The sequence below is a fragment of the Chiloscyllium plagiosum genome, chromosome 1 (genome assembly GCF_004010195.1).
Source record: "Chiloscyllium plagiosum isolate BGI_BamShark_2017 chromosome 1, ASM401019v2, whole genome shotgun sequence".
NCBI classification, from domain to species: domain Eukaryota; kingdom Metazoa; phylum Chordata; class Chondrichthyes; order Orectolobiformes; family Hemiscylliidae; genus Chiloscyllium; species Chiloscyllium plagiosum.
In genome coordinates this window covers 105,984,109-106,002,500 of record NC_057710.1, presented here as the reverse complement: position 1 = coordinate 106,002,500, position 18,392 = coordinate 105,984,109, and the positions used below count along the sequence as shown (strand labels likewise).

Here is an 18,392-nt window from a genome sequence, read left to right as displayed (position 1 = left end):
TGGGACGTCCCTGATGAAGGGCTTTTGCCTGAAACGTTGATTTTCCTGCTCCTCAGATGCTTCCTGACCTGCTGTGCTTTTCCAGCACCACTCTGCATTGTCAATCCGTATGCCAACACACTTACTGGATCAAAAAGTTGAAGTTCTAAATTGGAGGAAGGTATTAGGCAAGAACTTTCAAAAGCTGACTGTGGGCAGATGTTCGCAGGTAAATAGATGGCTGGGAAATGGGAAGCCTTCAAAAATGGGATAATGAGAGAGTTCAGAGACAGTATATTCCTGTTAGGGTGAAAGGGAAGTCTGGTAGGTGTAGGGAATGCTGGATGACTAGAGAAATGGAGGTTGTGATTAAGAAAAAGAAGGAAGCATATGACGGTAGAGACAGGAGAGATTGAGTGAATCCTTAGAAGAGTATAAAGGCAGTAGGAGTTTACTTCAGAGGAAATCAGGAGGGCAGAAAGGGGACATGAGATAGCTTTGGCAAATAGGGTTAAGGAGAATCCAAAAGGTTTTTATAAATACATGAAGGACAAAAGGGTAACTGGAAAGAGAATAGGGCCCCTCAAAGATCAGCAAGGCAGCTGATCAATCAGAATGCTTTTCCAGGGTACCCTCTGAGGTTTGACCCTTGGAGCTATTGGTACTGCTGGGCAATATCTCTCACATGTATGTGGGGAAAAGAGAACATTGTTAAATGGTGTAGCACAAGCCTTTATGAGGAGGAATGTGTGAGATTGGCTTCAATTTTGAGAAAAAAAGACTATAAAACTTTCTGATTGGCTCTGGCCAATTTAATCTCACCACTGGCTCAGGACTAGTCTTTATCCTCACCTGCTAGCTGGGTGGTATCTTCTTCAAAGCTGGCGAAGGTGAGGAGAGCAAGAGCCACTTGACTAGTCTGAGCCACTTTTCACTGACTGTGAGCTAGCCTTTTCTGTCATGTGAGAGAGAAGGGCTGAGTTTGATGGGAACATGTGTATGAGCATTCATAGCCTGACCAGCTGGTGACTCCGCTGAATCAGTGAGTAGGACGTGCAGTGCCCAGAGCTGGGGCAGGAGGTTTAGAGCATAAGTGAGCATCAGCCTTTCAGCACACAAGATGTCTGTGATAGCTGGTTAGGCATGCCCATGGGTCATGGCTGCAGTGTCAGTGTTAGACTGAATGATGGCCTTATCTATTTGAGCCAGGGGACAAAATGGTGGCACTTACTCCTGCAGAGTGCAGGAGATCGTTTGTCCACTTTCTGCACTGGGTCCTGTTTTATTTATACCTGCTTGAGGCACCAATGTCAAATGCAACCTGTGCCCAGAAGTAGGAGAAGGGGACCCCCTTTCTGGCCCTGACAGCCTGGGGCTCAGTGTTCATGGAGAGATCCATGAAGTGGGGAGCCATGTTTTGGTGCTTTGCAGATATCTCCAAGGTTGTGGGTAGAGGCTGTGGTGGATCTGTTGCATGAGTCAATGGTTCTGAAAGAGTTAATGTTGAAGCAGCATAAAGCCCTGCCTAATCTGATGTCACATAGCCTTCAAGTTGTGTAGAAGTAGTCCAGAAGGCAATGTTAATGGACATGGATTTGCCATTTCAGGCTCCTGGAAGTTTTTGTAATTATGTCCAACCAGTCAATAAATCTTGCAACCATCGCTATTTTGTAATAACTTAGATGTTGCTGTTAAGACAAGTCCCTCATGTTTTTTTCAAGACTAATGAGTAGACCATCTCATACGCCTGTTAACTAAACAGGCTCTTAGAGTCAGTATGGAGGAGGGCTCCTGGGGCTCTTGGTAGTGTCCTTATCTCTTAGCAAGGAGGCCTAAATTCAAATCCCACCTGTTGCAGAGGTATGTAATGACATCTCTGAACAGGTGGATTAGAAAATATCAAGAAAATGCTTACAGAGGGCTCCTCTGGTGCACTGGTAGTATGCTGACCTCTGAACCAGGGCCTAGGTTCAAGTCTCACTGACCTCTGAACAGGTCAATTGGAAAATATCTAGAGTCAGTATTATGATAATAATAATAATTCTACCTAAACCACAAACTGCCAATGGCTGGTACTGCAATGTATGACAACATTGACCACTGTCTGTCCTGCTGTTTTTGGTTTTCAGTGTGTACGAAGATTGCTGGTAAAGAAAGTGATCCCAAATGGTACTGACCGGGCTTAGCTCATAACTGTGTCATTTAAGTCACTACAGATCGAGGTTATCTATGAAGTGAGCTGAAGAGTAGGGGATCACTCTGGAAAACATGCAACAGTGCATGGAGGGCGTGACACCATATTCGACATCCACCATGACAGTTTAATCCCAAAGTGGAAAATTACAACCTAGGTGTCTGTTTCAAGTCTGAGTCAGAATCCAAATCAAAACATTTTGTGAATGCAAATCTCACACCAGTGGCTTGAATGAATCATCCAGGTTGACATTCAAGTGCAATACAAAAGGAATGCCACGTTTACTGCTGCAGGTACCATCTTCTGGATGAATCATTCAACCCAGAAGATTAGGAAAGATCCCTTGGTGTCCTACCAAATGTTGATCCTAAAATCATTTCGAGTTGATCTTTGTGGATTCTTTCTCTGTGAAAATTGATTGCTGCATTTTCCTTGAACAGTGGCTCCAACTTGTTTTTTATAATTTGAAAATCTTTTGATTTGTTTTATAAAATATTTGCAGTACTGAGTCAGTAGGATATACTGCCTGTTCCATCTCACTCTACTTTGTGTGTTTCATAAAAATCTTACTTAACATTTACTGCACTGACCCACATGAAATAGAACAAAATAAAGTGCTTACTGCTTTTGTTTAAAACAATTCCATCTGCTGTTGTAACACTGGCTGTCAGGTATGTTTCTAACAGGAGAGCTAATTTAAACTTTTCAGCTGGACTCTACTGAAGAATTTATTTTTGCTAAATAGGCCTATTATTATAAATAATAACTGTTGTACACATTAATAAAGGTTTCATTGATTAATTTAACTTTTCACAAGTTGATAATTTTGTCTGATTGTATCTGAAAAATTCATAAAGGTAACAATAGTGCTTATAAGATCTTTATGTAGTTTCAGAAATCTATTTTGTTTTATTAATCAATTATATGCATGTAAATACTTTGACCTCTTTTTGGTCAATAACTTGTTCTGATTTGATACCAGCGCACCCTCCTCACAGGAATCGTTAGAAGCCTGGGTGTTCTATTTAAACGCTTGGTCATTGACATAAGGTGCTCAATCGTAATGCTGCAGAAGTGTCAATGTGCTTGTCCTCTTTTGGTTAACTTGTCCAGTCTATGGCTCTTCCCTGGTAAGTCCTGCTGTACAATAATATTACAAACTGGCTAATTGGGATCAAAAATGGCAACTGCAAGTACAATATTTACAAAAGGGAAAGTAATAGATAAAAGGACACCAACTTCAAACATTAATTAGTTTCTCTTTTGACAGATGTTGCCTTATCTGCTAAGAGTTTACAGAGTTCGCTGTTTTTTAAAAAATTCAAAGCACTAACATCTACATAATTTTGCTGTTGTGTTGTAGATTAATATCTTTCATTACAACTATACATATTGTTTGGTCATTTTTCCAAACCACCAACAGCTGTTTAATAGAGTTAAATACTAAAGCTGCCAGTTTACTGCTGTTTATTGCCTTCCCATTAGCTACATTACTCAGCAATCCATCATATTTTTGTTAATACTCCTCTTCTGAAGAAAACTATGGATGTAAAGTTATAAAGCTTGAGTGAAATTAAGGGTTTAGTTGAAAAATCTGAGATCTCAATCTGGAAGACGAAGAAAAACACTCTGAAATGGACTTGCTCCCACTGCATACCCAGGCTGAGAAATGTGTTTTGTTGATCTCAGCAAATACTCATTTCTGCGTCGAGCCATGAAACCGAAAGTGAATCGGTGTCCTTCTCTTTCAGTGTGAGTGTTGAAAATTCTAGACCTCTATGGAGTTTGAAGTAAATGAAGCATGTCTCCTTGAAGATTTACCAAACTTAATTGTGCTCAAGAAAAGACCAGCTCGAGGGGCTAGTGAATTCAGGAGGCATTCTGACCTGGAGATCCATCAACGCCAAATTTCAGGAGCTCACCAAGGGCCTAGGGTCACAGGAACTAGACCACAGGAGGGCAGAATCACATATTAGTTTTGCTGCTATGGGTTCCTACATTGACTTGCCTTGATGGACATTGTCAAAAAATGGAAAGATCAATGGGTATCCTGCAAGCTAACATGCTCTAGGCTGGAGTGTAGGGGAGTCCAAGGGAGTGCTGAACTCCAAGTAGTTTAACTTCTTGCACTGGAATGTTCTGCCATTTTTGACCATCCCAATCTTACAGTGTGGCAGCGCACCCTTCTCCCATTATGTAGGAGGAGGAGGGACAGTCTCCCCTCAAGGCTAGAACCTCTAAGGCATTGTCTAAATATTGTGGTGCTTTCACAATACTTTTGCAATGAGTGCTTTGTGCAACTAATGCAGAAAAAAACACCTTATATTTAGCTCCACAATCACCACTATGCCTCTCCCTTGAGAGTTATTGGACAACTGAAATGATATTTGACTGGAACAAAATCCTACTTTTACAAGGAGTGTGGGCTGTACATAGTGGAAATGTCAGTAATCCAGAGCCCCACGCTTACCTTCTGGGAACATGTATTTGAATCCCACACTAGCAGATGGTGAAATTTGGCTTCAATAAAATTCAGAATTAGAAGCTAATCTAATGGTGACCATTTAACCATTGTTGATTTTTTTCTGTCAAAACCCACCTTACTCACTAAAGTTCTTCAGGGAAGGATATCTGCTATCCTTAACTGATTTAGTCTACATGTGATGCCAGATTCACAGCAATAACGCAGTCAATTAATTGCCTTACCAGTCTCTTAATTAAAGTGAAATTAATGATGGGAAACAAATGCTGGGATTATCAGTGATGCCATATCCCAAGTTGGGTCCAATTTGAAAATCTTCCTTTTCTTTCAAAAAAGGTCAAAGAGCTAAAGATGAAGAACATAACTTCCATACCTCATTAAGGCATTTCCCATCTGATTGACATCCCTAAACAAACTCCATAAAATTAGATTAATTCTGATGTGACCATTTGTTGCTAATGCTAATCTTCAATTAAATTTAAATCTCCTGACCTCACTTCTCATTTATTATATACTCACTTGGGATATTTAAATTCATACAGTTTTATAGTTACAAAATAATGTGATCAGCACAATGGATTGCACATAATCGGATAAGAAAGTATAATATTCTTTAATATATAACACAATAACAACACTTTTATTTTGTTTGCACAAGAACATTTCCTGTTTTCCCTGGTGGTCTAGTGGTTAGGATTCAATGCTTTCACCACAGTGGCCTAGGCTTGATTCCTGATCAAGGAAGGAGGGTTTATTGCTCCTACTGGAAGAGACAATGGCCTTGTTACATTACCCAGAGTATTACTCCAGAAACTCAGCTAACGTCTGGGGACTTGGGTTGAAATTCTGCCATGGCAGAGATGGAATTTGAATTCAATTTTAAAAATCTGTAATTAAGAATCTACTATGACCATGAAACCATTGTCAACTGTTGGAAAAAAAATCTGGTTCACTAACGTCCTCCAGGGAAGGAAATCTGCCATCCTCACCTGGTCTGGCTGACACGTGACTCCAGACCCACAGCAATGCGATTTACTCTCAATTGCTGTCAGAAATGGCCTAGCAAGCCATTCAGTTAAATCTATTGTGATGAAGTCTTAACAAAGAAATGAAACTGGATTGACCACCTGGTGTCAACCAATGGCACAAACTGCGCTGTGAACCCTGCAAAGTTTTCCTCACTAACATTTGTGGGTTTGTGCTAAAACTGGGAGTGGTTTCTCACAGACTAATCAAGTAACAGCGTGACATATTCGTACTCCCTGAATCATAGCGTATAATATCCCAGAAACCACCATAACCATCCCTGTATATGGCCACACCCAGCAAAGGTGGCAGCTCAGTAGTATACAGCCAGGAAGTTGTCCTGGGGGTTCTCAACATTGACTCTGGACCCCATAAAATCCCATGGCTTCATGGAACATAGAACTGTAAAGCACAGGGACGGGCTCTTCAGCCCACCATGTTGTGCTGAACATGATGCCAAATTAAATTTATAAAATGGAGTTAGGTACAGAATGCCATGGCTCATTCAGGCTTCAGTTTCAACAGTGTCAAAGAAACTTCCCACTTGTTAGCACATAACAGTGCGCCTCTATGTTCAACAACACTTGAGAGAAACACTGAGGCTGGTGAGGGTGAAAAATATACTCTAGGTGGGGGATGTCAATATCCACCACCAAGACTGGCTCAGCAGCAGAACTACTGATCGAACTGGTCGGGTCCTCCTCATGGTTGACCTCATCAACTGCTGGCTGCAGATACATCTGTCCATGACAGTATTGGTAAGAGTGACCATCGCACAGTCCTTGTGGAGATGAACTCCTGCCTTCACATTGAGAATAACCTCCATCGTGCTGTATTACACTATCACCATGCTAAATGGAACAGACATCAAACAGATCAAACAGATGTCCATGAGGTGCCATGGGCCATCAGCAGCAGCAGAACTGTACTCCAGCACAATCTGCAACCTCATGAGTGGCATATCCCCCACTCAACATTACCATTGAGTCAGGGGATCAACCCTGGTTCAATGGAGAGTTTAGGAGGACACACCAAGAGCAGCACCAGGCATACCTGAAAATGAGGTGTCAACATGGTGCAACCATCAGGCAGGATGACTTGTATGTTAAACAGCATAAGCAGCAAGTGATAGACAGAGCTAAGTGAGCTCACAACAAATGGATCAGATCTAAGCCCTGTAGTCCCATTATATTCAGTCGTGAATAGTGGTGGACAATTCAATAATTCACCAGAGGAGGAGGCTGCACAAATATCTCCATTGTCAATGATGGAAGAGCCCAACATATCCGTGAAACAGATGGCTGTGGTCAAGAAAAAAAATGGCATATTTAATGTATAGACAGCTGGGATTCAGTGAATCCCAAGAGGAGTATAAAGGCGATAGGTGTATACTTAAGAGAGAAATCCGGACAGCAAAAAGGGAACATGAGATAGCTTTGGCAAACAGAGTTAAGGAGCATCCAATGAGATTCTAAAAGCATGTTAAAGGCAAAAGAGTAACGAGGGAGAGAGGAGGGCATCTTAACGGTTGATGTGGTTGTCTATGTGTAAAACCGCAGGAACTGGATGAGATACTAAATGAATATTGCATGCAGCTTTTTACTGTGGACAAGGATATGGAAGCTAGGGAAAAATTGGGGAAATAAGTAGAGATATTGTGAAAGCAGTTCATGTTACAGAAGAGGAGGTGCTGGAGGTCTTCAAATCTATAAAGGCAGATAAATCCTCAGGAGCTGATCATGTGTTTCCCAGACTTTCTGGGAAGCTAAGGAGGAGAGTGCTGGGTCCGTTGCTGGGACATCAGTATCATTGACAGCCATTGGTGAGGTGCTGGAAGACTGGAAGGTGGCAAATGTAGTGCCATTATTCAAGAAAGGCTGCAAGGAAAAGTTAGGGAATGACAGACCTGTGAGCCTAACGTCAGAGGTGAGTAAATTGTTGGTGCAGATTCTAAGGAACAGGATTTACATGTATTTGGAGAGGCACTGACTGGTTAGGGATAGTCAGCATGCATGGGAAATCATGTCTCATTAGATTGTGTTTTTTGGAGAGATGACAAAGAAGATTGATGAAGACAAAGCAGTGGACGTTGTCTATCTGGACTTCAGTAAAGTGTTTGACAAGCATTGGTAGGCTGGGTAATAGAGTTAGATCACATGGGATCCAGGGGGAGCTAGCCATTTGGATAGAAAAGTGCGTTGAATATAGGAGACAGAAGGTGGTGGTGGAGGGTTGCTTTTCAGATTAGAGGCCTATGACCAGTAGTGTGCCACAAGGATCGGTGCTGGGTCCATTGATTTTCATCATTTATATAAATGATTTGGATGTGAACATAAGAGGTATGGTTAGTAAGTTTGCAGATTATACCAAAATAAGTGATGTAAAGAAAATTATCTCAGAGTACAAGGGGACCTTGACCAAATGGGCCAATATGCCGAAGGGTGGCATTTGGTAAGGAAAACCAGGGCAGGACTTATACACTTAATAGTAAGGCAGATGTAGCTTAATTTAGATAAATGTGAGGTGTTGTATTTTGGAAGGATGAATCAGGCAAGACTTATGCACTTAATGGTAGGGTCCTGGGGAGTGTTGCTGAAGAGACCTTGGAGTACAGGTTCATAGTTCCTTGAAAGTAGTTGCAGATAGACAGGGTGGTGAAGAAACCATTTGGCATGCTTACTTTCAGTAGTCAAGACAGTGAGTATAGGAGTTGTGGCTGCTTTGAGAATATTGTATGTAATTCTGGTCACATTTTATAAGGAGGATGTTGTTAAACTTGAGAGAGTGCAGGAAAGATTTACAAGGATGCTGCCAGGGCTGGAGGCTTCAAGTTATAGGGAGAGGCTGAATAGGCTGAAGATTTGTTTCCCTGGAGCATTGGAGGCTGAGGGGTGACATTATGGAGGGTTATAAAATGATGAGGAGCATGGATAGGGTGAATAGACAAGGTCTTTTCCCTGGGGTGGGGAGTCCAAAACTAGAGGACATAGGTTTAAGGTGAGAAGGAAAGGGGTGTAAGAAGGACCTGAGCACGAACATTTTCACACAGAAGGTGGTGCATGTGTGGAATGAGCTGTCAGAGGAAGTGGTAGAGGCTGGTACAATTACAACATTTAAAAAGGTATCTGGATGGGTATATGAATAGGAAGGGTTTAGATGGATATGGACCAAATGCTGGCAAATGGGACTCGATCAAATTGGAATGTCTGAATGGTGCAGACTAGTTGGACGAAATGGTCTGTTTCTGTGCTGTATAAATCTATGATTGTATGATTTGAAGTGCCAAGTGGATGATCTATCTTGGCCTGTTCAGTGGTCCCCAATATTACAGATTCCAGTTTTCAGCCAATTCGATTCACTCCATGTGATATCAAGAAATGGTTTAAGACACTGCATAGTGCAAAGACTATGGTCCCTGATAACATTTTGGCAATAGTACTGAAAACTTGTGGTCCAGAACTTCTGCAACCCTAGCCAAATTCTTTCAGTACAGTTACAGGTCGTTCTGCTACAACACAAGTTTCGTTAATGTGACTTCTCTGTAATGTGATTGACGAATTGGGGACATTGTTTCTAAAGCGCAAACTTTAAAACGTGTGTTGGCTGTAACATGATGAGATTGCCAACACTTTAAATGCTGTTTCTAAAGTGCGCTTTTCTATAATGCGGGGTTGTGCGCTATAGAAGAAGAGCCTGTACAATGCTGACAACTAGCTGACAATGTGGAAAATTGTCCAGGTATGTCCTTGACACAAAAGAAGCAGGACAAATCCAACACAGCCAATTAGCGCCCTATCAGTCTACTCTCAATTATCAGTAGTGATGGAAGGTGTCATCAACAGTGTTATCAATCAGTACCTGCTCAACAATAATCTGCTCAGTGACAACCAGTTTGGGTTCCACCCGGGCCACTCAGCTCCTGGCCTCATTACAGCCTTGGTTCAAACATGGACAAACGAGCTGAATTCCAGAGGTAAAGTGAGAGTGACAGCCCTTGAGATTAAGGCTGCATTTGACTGGATGTGGCATCAAGTAGTCCTCGTCAAACTGGAATCAATTGGTATTGGGCAAAACTCTCTACTTGTTGGGATCATAACTGGTACATGGGAAGACGGTTGCGTTGTTGGAGGTCAGTCATCTTAGCTTCAAGGACATGTCTGCAGGAGTTCCTCGGGGTAGTGGCCCAGGTCCAATCATATTCAGCTGCTTCAGCAATCACTTTCCCTCCATCATAAAGTCAGAATATTCACCGATGATTGCACAATGTTCAGCACCATTCTCGACTCCTCAGATACTGAAGCACTCCATGTTCAATGGCAACAAGATCTGGACTATATCCAGGCTTGAACTGTCCTTCTTGTGCTGCTACTGGCAGTGATCTGTGGATCTGCATACCCCGATATCTTTGCACATCTGTACTCTTAAGGGTTCTGTCATTCATGATCTAATTTCGACCGGTACTTGACCTTCTAAAATATTTCACTACATTTGTCCAGATTAAACTCCATCTGATATTTTTCTGCCCATGCCTCCAACTGGTCTATATCCTGCTGTATCCTCTGACAATCCTCCCCACTATCCGCAACTCCATCAATCTTTGTATTGTCCACAACCTTACTAATTGGACTAACTGTGTTTTCCTCCAAATCATTTCTGTCAATCATGAACAGTGGAGGTCCCAACACTGATCCCTGTGGAACATCATTAATCACAGCCTTCCATTTGAAAAGCATCCTTCCTCTGCTACCCTCTGTCTCCATTGACTCAGCCAATTCTGTATCCATCTTGTCAGCTAACCCCTGATACCATGTGACTTCACCTTTTGGACCAGTCAGCCATGAGGGACCTTGCCAAAGGTTTTATTGATGTCCATGTAAACAGCATCAACTGCCTTTCCCTCATCAATTATCTTCATCACCTCCTCAAAAAGCTCAATCAAGTTAGTGAGGCACAATTTCTCCTGAACAAAATCATGCTGTCTATTGCTAATAAGTCCATTTGCTTCTAAATGTGTATAGATCTAGTCCCTGAGAACTTTTTCCAATAATTTCCCTACCACCAGCATGAGGCTTACAGGCCTATACTTTCCAGGATTGGCCCTGCTACCCTTCTTAAACAATGGTACAGCATTGGCTATTCTCCAGTCACCTGGGACCTCACGTGTGGCCAAAGAGGATATAAAGATGTCAGTCAATGCCTCAGCAATTTTATTCTCTTGCCTCCCTCAATATTCTGGGATGGATCCCATCTGGACCCAGGGTCTTATCTACCTTAACACTTTCTAAGATGCACAAAAGAAGAACGTTATTGTTTAGCTATTGCATTGAAGCTGCAAATGAGATGAAGGAACTACAACTGGGGGAAGGCGATGGCCTAACTATATTATCACCAGACTATTAATCCATAAACGTAGCTAATACTCTGAGGAGTATGGCAGAAGGTGGAATTTGAATTCAGTAAAGAATATAGGATTAATAGTCTAATGATGACCATGACACCACTGTTAATTGGCAGACAAAAACATCTGTTTCACTATTGTCATTTGGAAAATGTCCTGTATAACTCTATGATTCTGGAAAGAAATCTGTCATCCTTACCTGATCTGACCCTCTTCTAACTCCAGACCAACAGTAATGTGGTTGACTCTTAACTTCTCTCTGGATGATGAGGGTTAGATAATAAATGCTGATCTAGCCAAAGAGACCTATGAGTGAATAAAAAGTTAGTGTTTAATGAAGATGTTCTTTCCAGAGTGGAAAGTCAGATCACTGCTGGGAAACAAGAACATTACCTTATATTAACAGCCACTAAGGCTAGCAAGTGAAGATTTAAACATTTTTTACAGCTAAAAAGATGACTGCAAAATCTAAGGCATCAAAAAATTGTGGAATTAGAAAGAATGCATCATTGATGCAAGGAAGAGGACTCAAAGCTTCAAAACAAATTCCAGAACATTCAAGATTCAGTCAGAGTGGATCAGGCCACACCTGCATTGGCAGAAGCATTGGACAATCATGTACAGACAACACTGACATGAATTTTACAGGTTTGGAGAAAAGTTTCAATCTACAAAAAAGATCCACCAAACAGAAGCATGATGACATCAAGTAGTTGATAAGAATCTAGCCAAAGACAAAGAGATTCTCAGATGTAAAGCAGACCATATAAATATTCTATGTGCAGAAAACTGTTGATATTGCACAAATGACAGCTGGAGGTTTCAAGAAAAACCTATCAACCAGCTGTGCCAAACACTAAAGCATTTTTCAAGAAAAGCCTGAGACCACATCAATGAGCTCATAGATGCACACAATACCTTGATGAAGTTTAAAGTTGAACATGGGAATGAGCTTGAGCTTCTCAAAATTTAACAAGGATTAGCATCACCTAACTACCTCAGTGAGACGAGAGAGTAAAATTCCAGTTGCTAGCAATCAAACAAAACAACCTACCTTTGAAGGCTATTACTGAGGAGCATTGAAGAAGATTGACAGAAATCCTACACTCAGACAACTAGTGCTCTCACTCAAGTGTAACGAAGGAGATGTCTTTTGATGGGGGAAATGCCTCTTTGTTATAGAAATACTCAGAATTCCAGGATCAAGATGACTGGTTTCCTTAAGAACAATCTCCACTAACTGCATGATAATGGGCCTTAACTTACAGAAAGAAAATGAGAAACTTTGTTCCCTTTTTAATGACAGATTGCAGAAGGAGAATGTTCTTTTGAGTAGCTCTGTAAGTCAGAGGACTGCACAAGAGTTTCACATAGATCCTGCTTCAGCAGTTTATTTCTATTTACATGGTATACATTCCTGCTTTCTCATGTAGACTCTGACATGTAGTTGCCTTCACCTCAGCATCTTGCATCAGAGTAAGTGTTGAGCTGTTACCGCAATGTACTGAAAGAGATACTCCTCTCGAACTAATGGGGAAAACTTCATCCCCTCACCTGCAACATAATCTTCAGAATATCCTTGATTCTCCTACATTACCTTTGTCTCACAAAGAAAAGCAGGTACAAAAGAGAGTGAGAATTTTACTTCCTTGCCTTCATTGGCAAGAAGCCCTGATCAGGTGAGTCCTGTGCCTTCTCTTTTGGCATCAGCTTTTCCCAGCTTCGTCTTCATTGCTACGACATTCATGTCTTCATCTCAGCCACAGCCCAAAGACCAGCTGTGGTCAGAAGCTGTCATTCCACCCCACCGATGTGCTGACAAGGGAATGACAAAAGAGTGCATACATCTGGCACGTCCTCTAATAGGACTAAAATGTTCTTGGAGATTAATCCCTAAAGCACAAGAATCTCTCAGGTAGTTGAGGGGGAAGTGGAGTGGAAGTGTTAAATGTTAATGGTTGAATGTTAATGGTAAAAATGAAATATTGTAAATGAACCTGGGAGGAGATATAGAGTAGGGGAAATTATATCTTTCCTCCAGATATAGTTACTGTACATATCCAAAGGATTTAGCAATTTCAGATCAGAGGGAGCCTGGGTCTGTAGGACTCCAAATAAAATGCCTTCACTTACCAACTTCTGTACATAGTTATGTTCAATAAAGTCTGTAGCTGTTCACTTACAAGAGTGTAGAACTCATGGTGCTGTACTAGAAAGTGGAATATTCACCTTCTTCAGAGTTTACTATAGATACCAGCTCAGTATTTGTCCCAGTCCGCTCAGGCAGAACTTCCCCTGAACTCAAAGAATACAAACTATTGACAGATTATTATATAGGAATATGATAGACAGCAGAGCCCAAACTTCCCCCTCCTCCCCTATTTCGCCTCATCGGGAGTTTCATGGGAAATTGCTGACTTTGTCAGTAATGCAAATAAAAATGGCAGATATGGTTCTAAACAATATCTGTTTACCTTGCAGCAGCAGTCTTAGCCATATATAAGATGCACTGTGAAAGTTCATCCAGGTTCCTTTGACAGCAACTTCCAAACCAATCATGGCCAACATTGGGAAAGACAAGGGCAGCATGTGCATGGGAACATCACACACTACACTTTGGATCCAAACCACACTCTCGATTCAGATCTCCAGCATCTGCAGTCCTCACTTTCTCCCACTAACTATCCTGACCTGGAAATATATCGCTAATCCTTCAGTGTAACTGGGTTGAAATCCTGCAATTCCCTCTCTAGCACCATTGTGCGTCCACCTACAACGCATGGACAGCGGAATTTCAGGAAGACAACTCACCACCACCTTCTCAAGGGCAAGTAAGGATTGGTAATAAACATGGACCAAGTCAGTAAAGCTTGAACCATATGAATGAATTTTAAAAAAGGCGTGAGTGAATTTAGAAGTGGCATTGACAGCAACATTTCAGTTTTGTATTTCTGTGAGATGCAGAGCTTTCTGGTAGTCATTGTGAGTTAGTATTTCTATCAAAGGAAAAGTCATACCTCGTTCATGTTTGTGTGATAGCAAGTGAAATTCTAGCTTAACTCTTCTTTTCTGTTGGATATTGAACAGATATTTAGTTTGGAGTGTTATGGGGGCCTATGGTAACATGTGCCAGAGAAATGAGAATCACATGAGAAATGCAGCAAGGCTGAACACAAATTGGGGAATAGCTGGTTTTATCTTTTAACTAAGATCCAGTGCTGAGGCAAGATTCTCCACAGGGGACAGTAATGATAGGGATCAAAGTTTTTCATCGACCTTAGGAACTGCAAATCCTGCCTCAATAATATGCAGCTTCCTGTCCTACCAGCTGCTGCAGGCAAACTAGATGCTGAGAATTCTCGATGTGGAAGTCAGAGTGGAAAACTGGCAACTTCAGCTCACCACTTGCTTCAAAGGACCTCTGTGTTGAAAATAAAATAAAGAACTGTAGATGCTGGAAATCTGAACAATGGTTTGAGATTACCTTGAACAGAGTGTTTTTACCTGATATGACATTGTTTATTTGTCTCCCGTAACATAACAATTTGGGTACTGATACTTTGATTTTTAAGAATCTAACATACATGTATTTCATCTATCTATTACATAGAAAAATCACATTCACAAGCACAGATGCATCTGTGTGAATATTAATCTTTTAGAGTACAACAGAAGAGTGTCATACTTCAAGAGATTTCTGGGGTAAGATGGAGTATGAGACCTTTATACCCTCTGGTCACATGTTATGATACAGTAGTCACACCATAAGCATGTTTCTTCATGGTAGACTGGAATATTGACTGTGCGATATAATACAACTGCTGAAAATGTGTTGCTGGAAAAGCGCAGCAGGTCAAGCAGCATCCAGGGAACAGGAGAATCGACGTTTCGGGCATAAGCCCTTCTTCAGCTCTGATCTCCAGCACCTGCAGTCCTCACTTTCTCCTCAAAGATATTATACAACACCTTACACTAAAATTATGATCAGAGACTGGGAAATCACTGTTGAAATTTTGTTGGAACTATATACTTTAATATTATTTTGCCCATCATTTGACCTACCTAGCTTCTGAAAATCTCATTTTCAAGGAATACATCCCTGACAATCCTCCAGGGATCACCTGCAAAATGGCTTCATGCTGCCTACATAGCTAAATATTTACATAGCACAGTTTATCATTAAGTGCACAATCAATTTGGCAAGACCTTTTTTCTGTTTGTATTAGGATGACTTTTGGATCAGAATTTTTGTAAGTAGTGCATAAATATAACAATTTGCAAAGCTTTCTACCAGAGCCAATAAAAGATAAAAACCTGCAGAAAACATTCAATACAATGCACTTTACAAAAAGGAATTGATTACTGACATGAATGTGTCTTTCCCCAGTAGAAGTATTAAAGTTCATTAAATGATTTCAAGATATTGATTTTAAAAATAATTCTGTATTCATTTTACATTTAAATATCCTGCTTCAATTAGGCATTTGATGTTATGAACGTGATATAAGTAGTTTAATGTGCTATTATTTTGAAAACCCTTTAACCTTTGTATAAATTTGCATCCATTTTATTATTTCTCAGCTTGTATATATTGTGCTGCAGGTACCACATTAATAATTGTTCTGTAAGTTTTTTCACAATATGATTTCTATCAGCTATTCACATGTGAATACACAATAAATTATCTGCAGCGAGTTATTTCATTATTTACAATGTAACATTGGAAAAGCCAATGAAATTTTAAGCTGTAGACAAAATTTCAAAATTAGTTCCATGTGCAGGAGAGTAAATACTTTTCTCATTACTATAGGTACTGAAACTCGACAAATCTCTGTCCTTACTTTAGGAATGGCATGCAATTCTAAATAGATGAAGCAATCCGCTGTTAACTCAGATGCTTACCTGAAGAGGAAACAGTATTTTAGGCAGCATAGTGATTCAGTGGTTAGCATTGCTGCCTCATAGCGCGAGGTCATGAGTTTGATTCTAGCCTCGGGTGACTGTCTCTGTGGAGCTTGCACATTCTCACTGTGTCTGCGTGGGCTTCCTTCAGGTACTCTGGTTTCCTCCCACAGTCCGCAGTGTGCAAGCCAGGTGAATTGGCCATTCTAAATTGCCCATAGTATTTAGGAAAGTGTAAGCTTCAGTGCATTAGCCAGGAGAAGTGTAGAGCAAAAAGGTAAGGGATTGGGTCTAGGTGGGATACTCTTTGGAGGATGGGTGTGGACTTGATGGGCTAAATGGCCTGTTTACACACGGTAGGGATTCTATGATAACATTTTTCAGCTTCTTTTTTGTTCTTTGGCTTTTGGCAAAGGATCAAGTCATAGCTCAAACCAAAAACTGATGCACTGGGCACAATGTGTAGCTTCCTATATAGACCACTAACTTGGTGTATACTGTGAAAGAAACAGAAGGCTTCATTTGCCTTACTTAATTGTATGTTCAATGGTGGATGTTGAAACCGCCTAATTTTGGGAATTGGCAAGATGGCATTTAATGAAACACATCACACTAATTTGCAGCTTGGCTTCTAACCTGGTTTCTACTGAGAGTTAACCTGCTGTTGTCGCATCTCAATTAATTGCTTTGTTTTTTTTTATCCAGCTATGTCAAATACTCTATTTGAACATGATAATAAGAAAGGTATGAGATCGTATCCTACACTCAAAATGCAGCAAAGGCTAAGGCAATTCCTTTTAAAGTACTATATATATTCCTGAACAAATGGCACCAATTTATGCACGCAGTTAAACATAACATCTATATCTGTGCTGGTTGCTACAAACAATTATGAAAAACTGAATTGCATTATGGGATCTCACTATTTTCTGCTGTTGCCATATAAGACATAGAAGCAAAATAGCTTTATATATTTGTGAACATAAACCTAATTTGTACCTAATTTGTTAAGTGAGCAGAAGAACATATCAAGCATAATGGACAAGATTGTAACATCTTGGTGCCTCTGCCGAGCTAAGACTACTGTGTGTATTTGCCATCCCACTTTAAAGCTCTGTGGTAAAAAATTAGGATTACAGTTTGTAGATACTGAGCAAAGTGTTAAAGCAATCATTTGTCAGCAAAACTGAAGTGAAATGCTTTGGATGCATTTGCTTTGATGACTTTAATAAACTCTTGTTTGCAGTAACAAATTTCACCACGTCAGGAGATAGGTGATTGGACCTGGTTGATTGACAGGTTGATAAAACAGAGAAAACAGCAAATTCAAGTTCAGTTATAGTTAGGTGCCAACTCAGCTTTGAAATTGCTGCATTCTTGACAGGATTCAAAATTCTAATCCAAAAAAAAGTGCTTCATTCTCCAATTCTTCAGCTTATGATGTTGATCTGAAATGACTGTGTATTTTACACAAACAAACCGGAGAGTGCAATCCAGCGAATGTCTGCAGAGGTTGAAGTGGCCAGATGATTTTTTTAAAAAAGAGACGTTTTACAAGAATCAGTCAAACACAAAGGCCAAATCAAATAACTAGAGGTAAAATTCCCATTAATTTATGAGATTCATTTCTGCACTTTTTTGGCTAGAAGAGAAATTAGGAGCATACATTTGTTGTAAATCATGGCTTTCGAAAGGGAATCAGATAATTACCCAAAGAAAGGAAAGTCATCAGGATTACAGAGAAAAGTTGAGGGAGCTAGACTAGTGGCATTCCTCTTACATGAGAGCCAGGATAAACAAAATGGACTGAGTGCTCCTCTGTGCTCTTCCTTGTTCAAAATCTTATAAATGGGAATCGGTTTAGCTCAGTTGGCTGTATCGTGTGATGCCAATAGCATGGGTTCAATTCCTATCACTGGTTTGAGGTTACCGTGAACGACTCTCCTTCTCAACCTCTTCCCTTGCCTGAGGTCTAGTGGCCCTCAGGTTAAATCACCACCAATGGCTTCTTTTTCTAATGAGGGAGCAGCCCTATGGTCTGATAAGACCATGGGCGACATAACAACAAGTGCCTTATAAATGGATGCAATGCTGCTTAGTTCAAAGTGTCATTTTCACGCTGCTAGTACTCACAGTGTGAATTTGTTAGAAGCAAGAGTATTTTGGTGATCTGACAATTTCAGGATCTGATTTTGGCAGCAGCCATAGTGCACTTGCTGAATGTAATTTCCATCTGAAAATTCAGCCAATATTATAAAAGAAAATCAGCTGCCATGACTCGAGTAAAATTAAACTTCCACTGACTGGGCAAAACTATAGGAAATGACTGGCAAAGTAGAAACAATCTGAAGGTGCTTCAGTGATGCTTCAATTTTAATAATCTGAGATTTTTGTTTATAAGTTAGGTTGGT

At 40.5% G+C, this 18,392-nt stretch overlaps 1 long non-coding RNA gene across 1 annotated transcript in view; it reads left to right on the top strand.

Annotated features, from left to right (window-relative positions):
• LOC122551511 overlaps window positions 1-14,773 on the top strand; it is a 67,224-nt gene extending 52,451 nt beyond the window's left edge. The window contains exon 3 of the long non-coding RNA XR_006312122.1: window positions 14,690-14,773. This is a non-coding gene — a long non-coding RNA (uncharacterized LOC122551511). The remainder of the gene's footprint in view (window positions 1-14,689) is intronic.
• Window positions 14,774-18,392: the final 3,619 nt, after the last annotated feature.